Source organism: Rhipicephalus sanguineus, chromosome 9 (genome assembly GCF_013339695.2).
Source record: "Rhipicephalus sanguineus isolate Rsan-2018 chromosome 9, BIME_Rsan_1.4, whole genome shotgun sequence".
Lineage (NCBI taxonomy): Eukaryota > Metazoa > Arthropoda > Arachnida > Ixodida > Ixodidae > Rhipicephalus > Rhipicephalus sanguineus.
In genome coordinates this window covers 44517499-44530967 of record NC_051184.2, presented here as the reverse complement: position 1 = coordinate 44530967, position 13469 = coordinate 44517499, and the positions used below count along the sequence as shown (strand labels likewise).

The 13469-nt window shown below is 48.7% G+C and overlaps 2 protein-coding genes across 2 annotated transcripts in view; one reads left to right on the top strand and one right to left on the bottom strand.

Annotated features, from left to right (window-relative positions):
• LOC119405078 (uncharacterized) overlaps positions 1-455 on the bottom strand; it is a 354382-nt gene extending 353927 nt beyond the window's left edge. The window contains exon 1 of the mRNA XM_049419201.1: positions 382-455. The gene's annotated coding sequence lies outside the window, so the exon portion shown is untranslated. The remainder of the gene's footprint in view (positions 1-381) is intronic.
• A 123-nt stretch (positions 456-578) lies between these two features.
• The window catches only part of LOC119405075 (uncharacterized), a 220711-nt gene continuing 207820 nt past the window's right edge, over positions 579-13469 (top strand). The window contains exon 1 of the mRNA XM_049419199.1: positions 579-606. The gene's annotated coding sequence lies outside the window, so the exon portion shown is untranslated. The remainder of the gene's footprint in view (positions 607-13469) is intronic.

Sequence of the window (13469 nt, the reverse complement as noted above, 5' to 3'; positions counted from 1 at the left end):
AGATGGCGCCACGCGTCCTTTCGGCTCGCCGGGTTCAGACCGGCGTTAACTCAGCGCGGAGTCGAAGCCAGCGGCTCGCAAAACACGCAATTTTCGCACATTCTAAGCGCGCGCGAAGCCTCACAGGACGCCCTGACGTGAATAAAGCATCAATAAAGCTGGACACCCTGTCAGAATAGCGGCAAATGACTCTTTTCTCATTCGCCGGTTGTTTGTTTACGTTCACTGTGCGACCGCCCATGATAACACCGGCTTCGGTCGCGCTACGAGCGCTCGCAGTCGCGATACGGCACCACGAAAGCATGCGTGCCACTACATTCACCATTCAGTGTCCTTCGTATACGGGGATATCGGTGCAGGACAAGTTAGAAGGCGTTTTACCTTCGCGCCGTGTGTCCTGCGGACTGTCGAAGTCAGACGCGTCCTCCCATGCGCGCCGCCATCTTGCTCAGTTCGCCAAAGAGCCGCGCGATGGCGCCACCGGCGCGCTCGCGCGCGCGTCCCGCCGAGAGCGAGGAGGAAAAACCCGGCGCGCGCGAGGGCTGTCGGGAGAGCGTTCTCCAAAACCAACATGGCTGCGGCACGGTGTCAGCTGTGAGGATCCGTGTGAGTACCTTTTCGGCTATTTGGCATGATCGCGGCCCGCTCGAGGGCCCCGTACCGGCGCGGGCGCGACGCCGAACGCAGCACCCTCGGGACCACGGCGTACCGTCAACGCAGCGTCAACGGCGAGCGTCGGGAAAAGGCGTCAGCGGGCACCGCGCGCGCGCGGACTGCTTTCTATTGCTGCTGCTCCTCTAGGAGGAGCGGCGATGCTGCGCTTCTCCTATCGGGGAGCATGGCTTTCATCCCTCCGAGGGAGCAGGCTGCTCCGCGTCTTCTTCGGCGCACCGTTACGTCTAGCGCGCGCGCGCGCGTGTGATGCTTGCCGGCACGCGTCCGCCTCGTGCCGGATGCTTGTTGTGTGGAGTGCGTGCGCCTTTGACGCGAAGACGGCGTGGGCCCCCGGCGCTCTCCCGAAGCCGCCCGAGAAGCGCAACAACGCTCGCACCCATCGCGTTCGGCGGCGGTGCCCGTGGACGGCGTGAATCATGCCGCGGATCGCATTCTTTCTTTCCAGGGAAGATCTCTACGAGGACGCGTACGGTGGTGTGAACGCTCGCGTGGATGTAAGAGCCATCGTACCGTAATCGGCTCCTCGGGAAAACCGGGAGATGTTGCCAACGAATTACCGCGGCATTCGCGACTTGTTAGGGACGCACTGATTTTGCGGCTGCTGCAGCATTGCTAGAGAAATTTCTCTACATGGTCCGTTCAAGCTCTCGCTCACCTTTCCTCGTGTTCTGTATGTCATGTCGTTGGTTTTTATTATTTACGTATTTCTGGGTTGCACATCCAATGACAGATGCCTTCTCGTATGCATTCACAGTTTCTCCACTGACGACGCTAGTGCATCGTAATATATCCATCTGTCACTAAGCACTGCGTCTACGATCCGATCCCACATTAGTGAAATTGGAAATGTTAACTCTGAATTGTCCCTGAGAGCACCAAAGAAAAAAAAAGAACGAAGTCACTTGCACATATGTTGAGTTCCGCTGTATGCTCGTGACTCAGCGTGCATTCCTCATAGCACGCTTTACGCAAATATGGCGCGTTTCGCGCTGAAACAGCCGAGTCATCAGTGTGTGCGCAAAACAAAAGATCGCTGTTTCATTCGACGTTTCGGATCACAAGTCACGCGCTTTCAGCATAAGTTTTCGGAGGGAAAAGAGGAAGATGACATTGCTGCTTTCATTAATCAAAACTAATAACCTGACTTTAATTGTTTTGCAAAGTAGGTGTATAAGTGTACAGCGTGACGCCGAATTCGATGACGTCACTCATCACGTGGTTGGGCGGTTCAGCTTTTCCCGCGAGACTTGTAAATCAAACGAGTTGTCAAATTCCGTCGCTATATTCCGTTTGCTTCATCTGGATGCCACCGTCGACCACCAGATATCGCAACTTGCGTTTTGTGATCGCGTTCTATGCAGTTAGACTTTATGTCGGAAGAACACGCCGCAGTGAATGCTGCCATATTAACTATGAAACCATGGATACTTTTCAATTACCTTAGCTGACAAACTAGTCATTGTCCGTGCACCGAATTTACGTCAACCGTTCGCGAAAAACCGATATCTGCGTTCAGTAAAGTTACGTTGGGCTGTAATCAGCTGCCCTTAGAGGTTTCTTTGACGCTATCTAGGTTAGTCTATATTACTGCCAATATAAACTTTGTCACCAACGAAAAGTCTGCTGGGTTTCTCTTGGAAAAAGTATGGGTTTTGTTTGAAACGGTCGAAGCGTATTTGTGGCGTGACAATATTCTCGCAATTGTTGTAATTGCGATTGTTTGTAATCGTTCTGAGGTGTTAGTTGCCGCTAACTATGCATTTATACTCTAAAAAGAAGCTCGGGCCATTTACAATCAACTCCGCATATAAACATAACAAACACACAAACACACAGAATACCGTTGATATCACACAATTGGCGGGGAATGTTTAACGCTACACTCAGAACATCAGTCCGGAAGTTCACAATATCGCGATGTTATAGAGCAGTTCACAGTATGCAAACTGTATAACGTACGAACCATGAAACGTAAGCTCTCGCGGATATCCAGTGCCTGGAACTTCACGGGCCTTGAGCGCAAATGATGAATACAGCTGCGCGTATTGCGTGCTTGTTACCTTGTCAATCATCAAGATGCAGACTACATCAACTGTGTTTGCTTTTCTCTATACTTTTCACAGCTTGTACTCTAAACGACGCTGCGTTCACACAGCAACAGTTTGCTTCATTGTTTCATAGACATGCAAGAGACACCAAAACGTTGAAATGGTTTGTTTCGTCGTTCACTTGTTTCAAGGATACGAATCGAGATCGGATGCAACCTATCCCGCATTCCCCACCGTTTCACGAATGAACTATAGTCTGTGACGAGACAGTGCTTTCGTAAAGATACGTCTTTTCCATTGCATAACTACCGAACATATGTATCAAACACGTGTGTGATATCTGTACACCTCGGATTGAATTCCCATTGAAATAAGCAATTCACTTTAACTCTGTTTTGTACGTTAAAGGCCCTTCTCCTGAGCGCCTTTACAGAGAGTATCGAGGGAGACTTACATATGCGTTGCTACGAAAGATGTTATCTCTAAACGCGCCAATTGCGTATTACCTGGGGTTTTACGAACTTTAATACCGCTATTCCCTGGGGGCATGGCACCGCTCGTTTAAAGTTTTTTTTGTACGCACAACTAACTTTCTTATCACAAAGCTTGCATTTTGAAAATCATTTACCTCCTGTCTTTCCAGGCGAAGATGTGTCTGTGATTTACAGCAATTTACAAAACTTACTGCATGCCGTTCCTTGATTGACGTTTCTCGGTGAATAGCTCACGTCCTCATACACGACATTAAAAATTGCTGCTATTGCACTTGTATAACGGTCGCACCATGTCGAGTAGGGCAGATTTATGTGCCTTACGGACCGGACCGTCTTCGAGTTTAGTATGTTCTGTTTACGCATTACACAATAAAACGAAGGAAAGCCAGAAGCGCTGTTACACCATGAAGAAAATCCGCAGAACTAATAAATCCAATTTAATTCTCGTTACACATATGCTTCATTCATTGAATTGCCTATGTACAAACATTGGTTTTTGTTTATAACAAACCGTCATTGGGAGTGGCGCCTCATTCTTTTCGAATCACCTCCGAATTACAAACGGGCTTTGAAAATACGGGTTCTGGTAAATGTAATCGATGAGCTTCGACATTTTAAGCAATTTTGCAGCAACTACACAGTTCTGTTCGAACGCAAGCGCGAGAAGCTGCGATTCTAACATAATGATACATTTTTCACACGCGCTTATGCGAGTAGAGTATGCGGATTCGAGATAAACCAAAGTTCTTGAAGCAAGCATCTGCGAATTCGCTCAACTGAAAGAGAACTCGAACTTTGAGCTAGTGTGGCGTATCGTTGTCGTGGAGAAATCATCGATAACCTTTCCGAACAGACAGAATTTTGAGTTGTATTTGAGCAGTGAAGCGACAAATATGCGCTCGAAGGTTGTTGCAGGTTCGTCATCTCTGTGGGAGTTGAATAATGATTGAATCGAATAGTGCCAGAAGCGAATCAAATCGGATATCGGCTAGTTTTTGAATACTGAACAGCCGTTTCTTACAAATATGGAATGACGTTCACATCATGGTATTGACAGTTTTAGCAACTCAAATCTTCGTATGCACAGGAATCCTTCAGAGAATGCGAACGATCGTTCTATAATAGACGGTAAAGTATATCTCCTCGAGCGACGTATAGCCCGCTGCACCAAGTAAGCTTCCACGAACTGCGCCTAACTGTGACCGCGGGGATGAAATTCTTCATAACTCGGCACCAACTTCTCATTTACTTCGATGCAGTTTACATTTCTAGGTACTCTAAGACCAGGTGGAAAATATTCGCATTTACGAATGTGAATTCTTCGAATCGCAGGCCGAATGGAGTATTTCCCCGTTTTCTTATAAGAAGAGATGAGTCCTAGAGGTGTGCTATTATTCGAAAAAAAAAATCGACTATCGCAAGGAATATTTTCCTGCACGTTTCGCAGACCGAATCGAATGGGACGCTATTCGATTCGATATTTTCGAATAATCGCACACCCCTAGAACTCACCGCCGTTATGAAAAAACAGGCACATGTTGGGCGGCGCGTAGAGATGATATTATACGACGCATGAAAGCCTTGTCGATATAAAAAGAGCGAACGAGAGAGTAGTGTAATGTCACACCGTCTCACAGTACAACAAGAGTGTGACACACCGTAGATTAGATATTGCCCAACGCGTTTTCACCATCTAATTCGCTGCGGATAACTATGTACGGGGCGCACCGGCTAACTTTAACCAAGGTTAAGTAAAAAAGCAAGCGAAAACCTCGTACAATCTCCGGATATCAGACCGATACGGTGCATGATCATATGTCCACTTTCGCCAACAACGATATATGTTGGCGTATCGGTCATTCGGCCAGTTAGAAAGACATCAATAAGAAATGAAACAAAGAACGCCTTTGATATAACGTTAGCAGGGAGACCCGGTATAGAGACGCACGCTGGTGTCCTTCCAACGGTAACTCTCCCATGGGACGGAGCTGTCCATGCAAGATCCTGCAGAATGTTGTGAAACGTACTTGTGAGCGCGATGACTTTCGAAGCACATTCTTTTTCTTTCCCGAACGCTTGCGACACCACATCTGAACACTCGCTGCGATATGGTCGGTGCATGGACAATACATTACTGTCCTCTGCTCTTATCAATACGCGCACACACCACGCAACCCGATTGTACAAATATTGGGAAATTGTCCCGCATGAGACGATTCCCGTATCAGTGAAGCCACCAAGAACTGGCTGACGTACGACAATTGACGCCAGATCATATCGACAGCACTACTTCAGACTGCGTACGTTAAAAAATTCATTAATTTCTCTGGTTCAATTGCTTCTCAAATTTGGTGTTTTACGTGCCAAAACCACGATGCGATCGTGAGCCACGCTGCAGTGGAGGGCTGCGGAGATTTCGACCATCTGCTGTTTTGTAACGTGCACTGAAATCGCACAGTACACGGGGCCTCTATAGTATTTCGCCTACATCGAAATGCGACCGCAGCGGCAGGGATCGAACCTGCGACCTTCGGTCCAGTAGTCGAGTACCTTAACACAATACCATCGCGGCGGACTGCTTCTCAAAACCGCACGGTATGATTGCGAGATACGCCGCATAGTGCGCGAGAGACTCCGGATCAATTTCGGCCGCCAGAGGTTGTTAATATGTACATAAATCTAAGTGTAAGGGTTTTAATGCATTTCTCCGCCCCCATCCAAATACAGCCGCCGTGGTCAGCAATCGAACCCGCGACCTCGAGCCTATCAGGGATACATCTCAAGCCTGCTAAGCTAAAACCACGGGTCGCGACTTAGCAGCTACGCTAATCTCAGATGCATCGCAGCATCCTCACGCTCACGCATCGCAGCATCTTCAGCATTCTCAGCATCCTCACGCATCCTCACGCTTATGCTTTTCCAGTCAGCGCTGAACGGTGCTTATTTCTTGCCCCTTTTGTGCAGCAATCACTCCTGAGAGCATATATTCCGGAAGGTGTCCGCCGTATGGCGCAGGACGATTGGCTTGAAAGCACGTACAGTCGGCCGCAAAGTAATACGGACCACTCGAGCTCATGGTGAAATGGCCGTCTGCGCTGTCTAGTGGCGAGAGCATTGCTCTGCCCGCACTTGTCAGAGCAATGCTCTCGACACCAGACGGCTCGCCACTAGAAGGCGCAGACGACAATTTCGCCACGCGCTCGCGTGGTCCGTATTATTTTGTGACCGACTGTACATTGCCGTAATAAGGCGCTCTCTTTCGAAGAGTACTGAAAACGAAAATTCATTGAAATCTGCGTCCTCACTCGTTCGTGCAAGTTTGCACGGTACAGGGGAGTCAAGTAGGCTCGCAAATTACAATGTCTGTTGGTTTCAAACGGTGCTTCAAACGGGCTGCTGCCCAATAATAAATAATAAATAATAAATAATAAATAATAATCCGTTGATCGAAGTGAGCAGTTTTAAATACTTGGGAGTCAATATTACCAATCGACTGTCGTGGAGTAAACATATTGACGACGCTTGTTTCTCCGCCTCTAGAAAACTAGGTTTTCTTGGACACAAACTAAAAAACGCGCCATCTCAGATCAAACTTCTTGCATATAATACATTTATTCGGCCCCGTCTAGAATACGCATGCGTAGCCTGGGACCCGTATTTTAAAAAGGATGTTCATAAACTTGAAATGGTCCAGAGGAGAGCGGTAAGATTCATCTATAATGCCTATCAGAATCTTGATTCACCTTCATCACTTATGGCTACTAACAACATTCCACTCCTGAAACAGCGTAGAGCTATCGCCAGACTCAAGTTTCTTTTCCTGTTTCGTAATCGGCACTTTAATATCGATCCCAGTAAATACATCTCTCCCTCTTCTTCTAGGAAAACCAGACATGCTCACAATCATGATCTGACGCCATACTTTGCACGTACTAACCTTTTCAAACACTCCTTCTTTTCGAGAACCATTAGTGAATGGAATACACTGCCTTCAAATGTTTTTCCTGAACATGGCATTCCCGACTTTGAAAAATACATGCACCTTTCTGTGTAATCTACACTGTTGATATTGCAATGCTACATTATAGCTGTGTAGCTTTATTTTTTGTTCTTGAAACTGTTTATAGAAGTTTGTTTACTTTTCTTCTAGAGATGTATAACTAAGCATCCTAGTTAGTATGACTTGTTTTTCAGTAGTATTGTGTATTATTCTAACTTGCTGTATAATTTGTTCGATTTTTTTCGCTATGCTCTCTTTTTCGCCCCTCCTGCTTGGTCTACGGACTGCAGTATGTACTAAATAAATAAATAAATAAAATCGCTGGTGTAAAGAAGCTTAGCGATTTTTGTACGTTCAGGTTACGCAGGAGGTCATGGTCACGTTACCTCTGAAAGGGTGGTCGCACCAGGAATTTACCAAACGCCGTGCTGGGCGTCGTAATGGCTCGGCAATATTACTGGCTCACGGCTACACTTCTGCAGCTCGTCCGCGAAACTAAGCCGAGGCGAAATCACTCAAACCTGGACAGCGCTCAGGCGCGTAAGGCGTTTGACGAAATTGTTAACGAAAACAAAGTATAACCTCTTCGCTTCGCCAATGGAGAGCGCCACCTCCTCAAACGCAGACGCCTACAGCTTGAAAAAGCTTTCACCTCGCCCTCTCAGGGTGATAGTTTGCGCGCATCTCGCAATCTTAACTCCTGTCGATACGCGAGAAATAACGCACGACTTACTACGAATAACGTTGCGCCGGCTGTGTTGCGTCCGTATAATTCGAGTCATAGGGCCCTCCTAAGCAACGTCTCAAAACACATATCGAGCGCACGTTATTCTCTCCTGCGCGTTTCCCGTCTTTTCGACGCATTCGTGACGTCAGCAGCCTGTTCACGTGACGTCATGGGGACATAAGCTCTCGATTGTCCCGTGTACGAGAGATACAGTCGTGAATCGTCTCCCATACACTGCTCTGCCATGCAGTCTCACGCCCGTGATGCCTTGTTGGAGATGCCTGCGCAGGCGGAGATAAGAGCGTGCAGCCGAAAAGCGCGAAATCCTGATAGGATCAACGCTTGGTACTGACGTTGTTCACGTTTTTAATTAGGAAATAAGTGGCGAGGAGGAGATAGCGCCTGTAGGAAGGGTGGTGAACGCGAGCGAAGAAATCACTATCTCGTACTTGAACTCGGAGTGGTTTAGAGTCCCTTTATGGAGTGAATTAGAGTATTTTTTTTTGTAAATTAATTGTGAAGCTTTACTTCCGAGTTGCCCGTCTGGACATGTCTTGTGTCTTCCTGTTTCCACGCTGATGACAAACACGAGCTGCGGGAACAAGATATAAAATAGAAAAAGCTGTCTCTTACGTTATTACATCACGTTATTTCTTCCGTGTATTTTATTCATTTGGTGTTTCTTTTTAACGTAACCAGCCGTGGCGGTTTAGCGGTTACGGTGCTCGAATGCTGACCGGAAGGTCGCGGGTCGAATCCCGGCCCGCCGCGGCCGCATTTTCGATGGAGGCGAGAATGTTTGAGACCCGTGTACTTAGATTTAGGTGCGCGTTAAAGAATCTGAGGTGGTCGAAATTTCCGGAGCCCTCCACTACGGCGTTGCTCATAATAATATCGTGGTTTTGGGACGTAAGACGCCTACAATAATTAATATTATGACTTTTTTTAAAGTAACCTAGCAGGTGAGGTTGACGCCTTTGGATGGCATCGGCTACTCTTTGTCGGTCACTAAATAATGAGAACAAAAATCTAGTCGCGAAATATGACTGGCACTTGTGACGCAGATGCGTAACGCAATACAATCATTCAGCATACGAACACGCCCATTCAGTCAGCATACCGACACAAAGTGTTGCGTCAATGTGTGCAGGAAATGTATTATTCTCTCGTCTTGCACGTATTCCGGCAAGTATATCTCAGTAAATCAGTCAATCGTGCCATCTGAAAAACTGACCCCCGTCGTCACCGTGCTGAATCGTGGTTGCGGGTATGCGACGTCATTAGATGAGTGCGTATACGTATTCATTGTACGCGGTGCAATCGTGTTACGCGCGTCGGCGAGCGGGCTTCAATTTCGTGACGACATTATGAGCGCCCTGCGTACGCGGAGCGTAGATCGTCTTCTCTGTAGTACTGATTCAGTCGTCAGAGCATGACGTGACCCATGACGTCACGCTTTCCAGAAAACTGATGTGTTACCACGCGACAACGTAGCCGTCGTTGCGTTCGTTTCATAATCAGGATACTATAGGCAATTTTAGAATAGGGTACGCAAAGCTTTGCGTTAGCGTTTGTCGCCACTGCGCGTGCGTCATACGCTAACCTCTTGGATGCGTTAAGTTACTAGAATCGCGTATCGTACCCAAGGAACGCTAACGCTGCGAATCCTATTATAAAATTGTCTATTATGGGCCAATAATACGTTCTATTGAAATCGGCCAGTACAAGCATACGCTGGGACGACGACACAGTTATTGCGGATTGATAAGTAAATAAATTGGTGCGAAATATAACACGATAATTAGTTATGTACCCCTTCCATTGCATATATCGAATGTTTTATTCATTCATTCATTCATTCATTCATTCATTCATTCATTCATTCATTCATTCATTCATTCATTGAGCTTAACGTCCCAAAGCCGTAGTGAGGGTCTCCGGAATAAATTCGAGCGCACCTCTGTACCTGCAAGTACGGAGCGTTTCTTCCTTTCACAACGACTGAAATACGGCGCGCCGGTCGGGAGTCGAACCCGCTACCTCCTACGTTCCGGAACAAGCCCCGCCACGCGGTGGTCTAGTGGTTATGACGCTCGGCTGCTGACCCGAAGTTCGCGGGATTGAATCCCGGCCGCGGCGGCTGCATTTTCGATGGAGGCGAAAATGTTTGAGGCCCGTGTACTTAGATTTAGGTGCACGTTAAAGAACCCCAGGTGGTCCAAATTTCCGAAGCCCTCCACTACGGCGTCTCTCATAATCATATCGTGGTTTTGGGACGTTAAACCCCAGATATTATTATTATTATTATTCCGGAACAATGCAACAGACACTGATCCACCGCGCTGGGTATGTGACCCTACCATCAGTTTTCAACCTGGCCTGTCCTTGACGGCTTCGTACGCCGTGTCGATAGCGGTATGCCTGGTAGCGGCCTTTGCCAATAGCGTGTCGTCACTTTGCTTCAATTTGGATCGTCATATTACCCCGCGGGACGGGGTCATTGTTCACGTGTCGACCACGTGACCGTCACTGCTGTGCCTTCGTTAACGTCCTCCACAAAGGGTATCGCGTACGCGAATATTATCATCACAATGTAGCTTCTGTATAACTCATTCCTCTGCATAAACGCCGCTGCCTTCTTTCTCTTCCTAGACGTTATCTCAGCCGGTGTATTTATGTACGTTCTAATTCTGAGCACAGCACTGAAGACAGCTAGTCGACACTGGCCGCTAAGAATAGATCTCCGAGGCCATGTAATGGAAGGCATCCGGAAGACGTCACGAGCGAGTTCAAGCTATACCTTGCGTAGGCAAGAGAAAACTAGGAAAAACACTTATTATGAGCTTACTTTTTAAGCGATTCCCGAAGTAAGTTTATCACGTTTGCAATGCTGCAGCTTTTAGGCGTACAAGAAAGCGTGACTACACGTTTTGCCATGCGCGGGCGCCCTCCTCGCCGTGTTTTGCGGCACACCGCTCATCCGCCATCTTGTTTGACACAAATGACACCAATGTAAAGCCTGCATTGTTTTGTTTTCGACTTCAACGCCTCGCGAAGCGGTCCTCTTCGCCAGATTCCCCGGGATGAGAACGAGACTTCCGTTGTCCGGAATCTTAAGTACACGGTCCTCCAGAACTTCGCCTCCATCGAAACGCGGCTGCCGTCCGTGGCCGGGATTCCATACCACGACCTTCGCTTCCGCAGTCAAGCACCGTAACAAACCATTTCAACCACCGCAGCGGGTACACATGCAGACGGTGTAGAGCTTAGAATATAAGACCATTGCTCGGAAGAGAAGCCAAATACCACGTGAATTCCGTATCCCTGCAAGCTTTAGCGGTTCCTGATGAAACAGTGCCCATATTTTTCAGTAACGAGCGCTTTCTCTCTCGAATCCTCGAAACGCACGCGGGCAGTGCAGAGTTCCGGTGTTACGCAACAGGCCTCCCGTGCCGAACTGCAGCGCCGCAGATCCTTTACTGCGACGGGCTTGATGAACAAAGAAATTCTTTTTCGGGATCGCTGTCACAAATAGCTCGACGCGAGCTGCAATCCAAGCCAATCCGAAGCGTCGTCACAACATCTAGAATGTAGGCATCCGTTCAGATCCAGGTACATACGCGAAGCGTCAGAGACCCCCGAAACGGTAAAAAAAAACAAAAAAAACGCGGAGGCATTCGCGGAGCAAGAAGAAACAGCGGTGTGCTGTGCGATACGCGGACGCACTCCGGAGGAGCCGTCGGCATTGAGGGAGGAGGGGGGGGGGGGTGGCTGCGACGGCGACGGGGGGCTGGATATGAAACGGCTCGCCTCTCCTACTTTTTTTATTCCCATCGGCCAACAAGCGCTCCGCCGGTTTCCATGGAAACTGCGAGTATTTCCAGCCGCCGACGCTGCCGCGCCTCGCTCGCCCCCACATCCTCCGGCCTTTACTTCATTTTCCACTCGTCGTCCCGAAACCTCCTCATCCTCGCTTCTTTATTTTGCTTCCCCTCTCTCTCTCCCCATTTTGCCTGTTCGCTTTCCTTTCCCGCGCTCTCCATCCTCAGGACGCCTTTTTTTCATCCCTACTCCCTTCGCCCATGCCAGTGGTCCGTTCCTTTCCCTTCCACGTTTTCCTTTTATCTTCTTACTCCTCACGTTCCCGTCCTCCTCATCTTTTCCCATTGCGTTCGAGAGAAGAAGGCGTCGAGGGAAAGGGGGAAAAAGCCGAGAACGGATCTGTTATTGCAAACCTCTTGGTCACTCCGTCTCTTATTATTGTTGCACTTTCATTTTGCTCATTTTTTTTCGTTCGCTAAGCCGCCATCCTGCGCATGCCTCCTGCCGGACCGACCAGGCGCCGTTTTGATGGTTCGTCGTTAGGTTTCTCTCGATCATTTGTTTACGCTATATTTTCTTTCCTTTCTTACTCCCGTTCTCTCTTTTTTTTTACGCCCTCCTTCCTTCATCTACGGCCGCCTCTCCACCACGACTGGACAGCGCGGGCCCCTTCCGCCTCCCCTCGTCGGCGCTGCGTTCGCCGATTTTCTTGGGGAGTTGCAGATCGGGGGAGGGGGGGGGGGGTTGGGTGGAAGTGGTGTTGCTCCTTCGCGCCGGCTCGCTCGGCCGCCGTCGTCGTCGGGCCTCGCGCTGTTGCTGTCCTGTCCGATTTTTTCCCCCTTCCTCCCCACCGGTATCCCCACGGTTTCCTCTGTTGTTTCGTTTTTGTCTTGGGGGTCTCCTCCTTCAGTCGGCTCGCTCCGTATGCGCGCGCGCTTTCTCGCGCCGCATCCCCTTGATCTGGTTATGATTGCGAAGAGACCGAGAGAGCGCGGGAAAAGGCATAGCGTCGTGCTCGACGCAATGACGAACTCCCCACTTCCCCAACTCCCCTTTCGTTCTTCCCGCCGCCTTGGCTCCTTCCTTTATACATTCCGCTTATTGGTGCACTTCTACCCCAAGCATTCCCTTCTAAACCTTATCGTATTTTTTATCGCTTTCTATCTTTCCATCGTCTCACTATCCTGGTTCTCTCTCTCTCTCTCTCTCGATATCTACTTCGCACTCCCCTTCCCATCGTTCCAGCGGACACGTAATTGGATTCTGTCGATTCCACGCGCGCACTTTCAGTGTACAGTAGCCACTACTACGTACCGCCGCTGCTGCTGCTGCTGCTGCAATAAGGGAAAAACGATACGATACGCACCGCGTTCCGTCTCGGTTTGCTTTGGATATTAGCCCCGGGCGCGTTAATATGGCCGCGGAATCTAGCGCTGCAACGTGTGGACGCAGCGCGCCGATGTCGCCTCAACGCTGCTATCCATGGAAAGGACGTCGACGGTTGTGTCTTGCATGGGTGTCATTTTTACGAGTGATATACGTGTGCGTTCTAATACTTGGCCACATTCGCGTGTATAGGTCAGTCTGCTATTCCAAAACGGATGCCGCTAAATACCGTTCTTGTTCTCGGGGTTTTTTTTCTTTTTTTTCTTTTTTTGAGCGTTACAGAACGCCCGCGGATGCACCGTGACAGCCAATCAGGG